A 6,665-nucleotide genomic window follows, 5' to 3' on the forward strand; every position below is an offset into this window, starting at 1 on the left:
GGGAAACAGAAGTGTTGGTTAGGTCCTTTTTGACCCTTGTTTCAGCCTCATAACTGTGTAATAATTATCTTCTCAACAGGAAATTTCTCATAAGTAGAGTCAGAAAGATCAGAAATTCCAAATTCTAGATTTGATTATTTCATGTACCATTGTATTAATCAGGAGCTCTGGTGGCATAGTGCTTAAGGTACTTGACTGCTAACCAGAAGGTTGGCGGTTCAAACCCATGAGCCGCTCCTCAGAAGGAAGATTGAGCAATCTACTTGCATAGACATACTGCCTCGGAAACCCAAGGAGAAATTGCTTCAGTAGTAAGTCACAACTCAAAACGGGTTTAAGGAAAATAGTAGCTATTATTACTGTTACTAATATATATTGATTCACATACTTAAAAATTGTATTAATCAATTTGGACATGACTAGATCCAGGGACGCAGATGATGCCATCAGAATTCTGTCTTTCTCCATCCCTTAGTCTGGCTTTCTTCTGTATAGTGTTCGCTTTCAAGCATACTCTTCACACATGTACTAAAGATGGCAGCCAGATGCTTTAAGTTTAAATCCTAGCAGCATTAACTCTGAGGTCAGATAGCTTCTCTTCCTCAAGAGTTCCAATACATTGACTGACTGGCCTTACCTGGTTTATGTGCCAACCTCAAAAGCCATCACTGTGGTCATGTGAAATGTGATGCTTGGAAGGAAGGTTGGGCAATCCTACTTCCGTAGTGATACTGCCTCGGACACCCAAGGAGGGGTCGCTATGAGTCGGCGCTGACTCGACGGCATAAAAAAAAAAAAAAAAAAAAAAAAAAAATTAGCTAGGCCTTGGTTAGATGTGCACCAGTGGAACCAGGGGCAGAGTCAGCCCCACAGTAACCACATTAATGAGTTGGAAAGCATTAGTTTCTCCAAGAAAACCTTGGATATGGTTGCCAATTGAATAAGAGTAGATTCTGGGAAATAAAAAAATAGCAGATACTCCCTTCTGTTTTATTAAGAACTTAACAATAATATTTTTTAGATAAAGGGGTTTACATTTAAATTTTTAGATAAAAAAGGAACATTGAGTGATTGTCTATACTGATGAATATATGAAGAATATAGCCTCAAAAATGTTAGTGTAGTGCTTAAATTTATGCCCACAAATAATACTGAATACAAGAAGTTAAACTTTGGCTCCCAACAATAACAATGACAACAAAATATATATGTAAGGTGAAGGGTAGAGATTTAAGGCCTAAAAGCTATCTTTATATTATGATTTCTACCCAGCCAAGGTTGATGGAAGCAGGTACTTTGCAATCAATAAAAGAGACAGCTACTTTAGTTACAAAAAGGTAAACCAATAAAATTTGTGCTGCAGTCAGTTCTACTTACCGAAAAACACACAAGCAAATTATGATGTTCTTTGTCCCAAATTTTTCCTCTGAAAATTTCAAAGGTACAGAAGTGTTGAAGACTATTACAATGAATGCTCATAGTTCCTTCACTTCGAGTCAACAGTTGTTAACATTTTGCCATGTTTATTTCTCTTTCTCTCTCACACACACAACCCTAATTTATTCTTACTGAACCATTTGGAAATAAGTTTCAGACATCATGACTTTTACCCTCAATTTCATCATGTATCACCTAAGAATTAAGGCATTTTCTACATAATCACAAAACCACTATACTATCCAAGAAATTTAACTGATTATTTAATATAAAGCAGTATATAGCCCATAGAAGCTCTGGTGGCATAGTGCCTAAGGCATTTGACTGCTAACCAGAAGGCTGGTGGTTTAAACCCATCAGCTACTCCATGGAAGGAAGACTGGGCAATCTACTTCCGTAAAGATTTACCAGCTTGGAAACCCAAATGGGGTCACTGTGAATCAGAATCAACTCAATAGCATTGAGTTTATATATCCCATATTAAAATCCCCAGGGTCCCAAAAATGCCATTTGGAGCTTTTTATTTTTGATGCAGGATCCAATTAAGATTCACACAATGCATTTGTTTATCACAACGTTCTAGTTTCTTTTAAAGTAATTCTCTCACCATTTTTTTCTTTCAAAATGTTGACATTTTTTAATTGTTCAGGCCAACTGTCTTTTACAGTGTCTCACAGTCTAGATTTATCTTTCTTTATTGTTAGATTCATGATTGTGATGTTGTCTCCTTTCTACTGCCTCCTAATATGAGGCACATGTTAGTTTGCCTCATTATTGGTGATGCTAATTTTGATCACTTAAGTAAGATAACATCTACCAAATTTTTCATTGTAAATTTTTTTTGTTTCTACTTTGTCTTCAGAAAGTAATCTGAGTGCAAATACTTCAAAACTATGTGACTATCCTGTTCCCTAACAACCTTTTGTGAGCTCTGGTGGCATAGTGCCTAAGGCATTTGACTGCTAACCGGAAGGATGGCAGTTCAAACCCACCAGCTGCTCCTGGGAAGGAAGATGGGACAATCTACTTCCGTAGTGATAACCGCCTCAGAAACCCAAGGTGGGGTCGCTATGAGTCAGATCCAACTCCACAGCAGTGGTTGCATTGCGTTAACAACTTTTTACTCCTTGATAACGTTTTCCTGAGTCCATAATTTTCAGAGTGAGTTCTCATAATGACGATTTCCTAATTTTATCACTTTACTTTCATTTTTTTAGCTTCTATCTTCTGTTAATGACTTAGTGTCTTACTGTTCTACCCTAAGAGATTGGCAGCTTCTACTCAGGAGGATAAAACAATCTTCTAATATTATTTGTAAACAGTAGGGACTGCTCTCTAAACTTATGGTACAAATATGGTCAAATATCTTTTATTTTCATACTTAATTGATCAACATAGCAATGATTGTGAGGGTGGTGCAGGATTGAGAAATGTTTCCTTCTGTTGTATATAGGGTTGCTATGAACTGGCATCAATTCAATGACACCTAACAACAGCAACAATTGCTCAAGTTCTTACCATTATCAGTCTTTGAGGGTTCACTCCCACTTTTCTTTCTTCCTCTTGGATTAACAAGAGAGTGAGAGAAAGAAAGAGAGAGAGAGAATTTAGGTCACAGGATCAGTAGGTTTCCAGTTGCACCAGAAGAATATTCAAATATAATTTCACCAAGCTATGATTGCTTCTTGCTGCTGCCTAATGATGTCACAGATAGTGTTCTCTACACCAGTCCTAAGAAAGCTATTGCTCCTCTGCTGCCCTATGGCTGCCTTAACCCAGGCTCCTCCCTGTTCACACACACACACACACACACACACACACACACCCCTATACCCATAAAACTCATAGTCTCTGAAGGCCAAAGTTTTTACTGTTGGCTCTCTTTTTATTTCTACATTTTTTTTTCTCCCTCCAATCTTTGTGATCTTTTAGTTACCAAATTCCCACCATTGAATCTTTATAGAACTCGTAACAGCCCTCCACAATGTAAACCTCAAACTATTTTATTGTCCAGTCTCTGCATTCTTTTAAGACTTCTTGTAGGATACATTAGTCCCTGACTACAACAGGGTTCAATTCTGACAATTCCATTGTAGTAAGCTCGTTCTGATTAAAGTAGAATCTCAATCTCTCTCTCTGGTTTTTATTTATTTATTTATTTATTTATTTTGAGTTTTCATTATTATTGCCATAGCTTGCTATACAGCAAGTTATGAACAGTAAATCATACTATTGAACATCTGTTACTGAACATCTGAGAATGATAACATCAGCAGATTACACACTGCAATATTTTATGCAGTGCATATTACTAATGATAAGATGTACAAAAAAATGTAGATAGTATTGGGAAAAAATAGATGGTCATAATGCAGTTTGTGGTAACCCAAATATGTTGTAAGTCAGGGATACTTGTATTTTATGGAAGTTAGTGTTAGTTGGGCACTTTCAGTCCACACAGCCACCTTCTCCAGTGGTAATAGGCCTGTGAGTCCTGGGTCAAAGCTCATTCTCATATCTGTCCTTTATGAGACACCTATCTTCATACATACACACACACACACCTATATCCATAAAACGCATTGATCTAAAGTCAATTTTGACTAACAGTGACCTTACAGTACAGATGAGAACTGTCCCATAGGGTTTCCAAGGTTGTAATCTTTATGGAAGTACATGGCACATCTTTCTTTTGCAGAGCAGCTGGTCGATTTGAACAGCCAACCTCTCAGTTAGCAATCAAGCACTTTACCACTGTGCCACCAGAGCTCCTTCACATACCTATACTAGAAGTCAAAGGCTTTTCCTTTTAAGCCTTCAGACACCACAGAATTCCTTCATCCCTTCTTTCTCAGAGATGGGGTGTTTGCCCCTGTATCCTTGCTGACGGAGACTTCCTGATGATTCTTAAGTGTTCCAACCCGTCCTAGCCAAGGACACTTCCTTCCATAATTCAAAAGTGATTTGTGATACAAAAGGACAAACATTGTATTCGTTCAATATTGTGAAAGTCAAGGAAAGGTTTATATATATAGAAGGAAAATCAACCAAACAGACATTGGCATTAGTGTAACTACTCTAGACAATTTCTTTCTTTGGGTCCCAAGTTTCTTTAACTTAATATTTGTAACTGTACCCCTAGCAGGGATTACATCTGTTCAAAATTTTTTAGTTTATTAGACATTCAGAAATGTTTTGTTTTCTGATGGCAAACAGTTGTCAGAAATCACTTTTAAAAAAAATTATTTTTATTTTTGCAGCATTTCCTCCCCTCCCCTCCCACCCCTGTTGTTGCTGCTCTTGAACAAATGTAATCCCTGCTAGAGGTACAATTACAAACATTAAGTTAAAGAAAATTGGGACCCAAAGAAAAATTATCTAGAGTAGTCACACTAATGCCAATGTCTCTTTGGTTGATTTAGTTTCAGGCACTTCAATTTTAGAATTTATTTTCTCTAAACCTTATAGTATTTTCTACAAGTCAAAAGATTCACAGAAATTTTTAAGTATTTCAAGTTTATCAAGCCCTTCTGAGCCTTCTTGTACTTCTATTTGAAATGAAGAGAGCATTCTTAAAACTGCAACCACAGTTCTCACATCTGGATAAAATATATGCCCAGGCCCAAGGCCATCTACTAAAATATAAAATAAATTTGTAGGAAAACAGTTCATTCAACAAAGATTGATTGAGCTTCATTATGCGCAAAATACAAAGAAGATAAAGGCACAATTATTGCCCTCAAGGGTTTATAAGAGCTAAAATAAGCCCTTAAATGATTGCAATGTAAGACATGAGGAGCATGTGCAGAACAGTAAAGGACTTCTGATAGAAGAGCACTGAGGTGCTCAATTGAATGGATAGGAGGATTAAGGGGAAAATGCTGGTTATATTAGAGGATTAGTAATAGGGCTAAATTCTTTAGAGCTAAGGGTCAATTTAGGGAAGCAATGGTAGATGGGCTGGAAAGCCAGTTTGCTGCAACAAGAATTCAAAGCCATGAAGAGAAATTTAAATTTAACTATACTTAATATATATATTTGGTATGTTTCATATACTTGATTTTATTATACATATTAATATACTGAAGTTTACCAGTAAAAGTAAAAAGAAAAAAAATGAGACATTAGTCCAAGTTCTTTGGAAATGAAGTGTTACTCTTTATATATCTTGGATAAAGGTCCTTTACCAGATACGTGATCTGCAAATATTTTCTTTCAGTATGTGGGTTGTCTTTTCATTCTCTCTTTTAAAAGGAGGTTTTTAATTTGTATGAAGTCCAATTTCTTTTATTTCCCAGAAGTGCAGGACTGACAGAAATCTTCAAGAATTTCACAAAGGCACTGAATTTGTTTCAAACCAGAACAGAGAGTTGAACACCAATGAAACTTCTGTTTCCAGAGACAAATGCCCCCTCACTTCTCAAACCTTATTTTCTCCCATTCTCTCCACAATTCTCACACCAAGAGGAACCATGTTAAACTTCTTTTTCAAACAATATCCTCACTGCCCTCCCAGCTTCTGGGCACTTTTCCAGCTACCCAGGCAGAGGCAGACTTTTCTCATCAAAGCTCCTATTTCACTGGGTTATAATTATTTCTAAAAGAGAGAGAGAGAGAAAAAAAGAAATTTTGTGAGTAATTGGCTTATAAAAACTCTAGGGTAAGGCTAGATCTAGGGTACAAAGGATGACATCCTGGGCATCATGATCAGGGCTCTCTCCCCATCTCTCCTCTCAATCTTTCTCTCTCTCTCTCTCTCTCTCTCTCTCTCTCTCTCTCATACACACACCTCTGTTTGCCTCCACATTGGCTTCATTCTCTAGAAGGTCCTTTCTATGTGAAATATGACTTTGGGAGATGTCTACGACAATTTAAGGAAAGAGATGCCCTACTGTCCCATATTTATATCAACCCCCCAACAGGATTCAGAAACCCAAAAACATTTTGCTTTTGCTTTTGCTTTTTCAGAAATTACAGTGGATGTGCCAAGATCTCTCCAGCATTCCTCCCTATAACTCACTCTCTCAGGAGTGAGGAAACCTCCCTGATGTCTCCAAGAAAATTTCCCTTCACTGATACTACATGGCCACTTCTGAGCTAATCCTCAGCAAAGGGAATAGGATATTTTTTGACCACTCAAGCCCATACAGAAAGCATGGGTGGGATCAGCATCTCCTATGGTCAAAGGCTTGGAAAATGGTACATACCTAATCAAAATCAGGATTCAG

This window comes from Orycteropus afer, unplaced genomic scaffold, assembly GCF_000298275.1.
Source record: "Orycteropus afer afer isolate SDZICR_OR568_19922 unplaced genomic scaffold, OryAfe1.0 scaffold00091, whole genome shotgun sequence".
NCBI classification, from domain to species: domain Eukaryota; kingdom Metazoa; phylum Chordata; class Mammalia; order Tubulidentata; family Orycteropodidae; genus Orycteropus; species Orycteropus afer.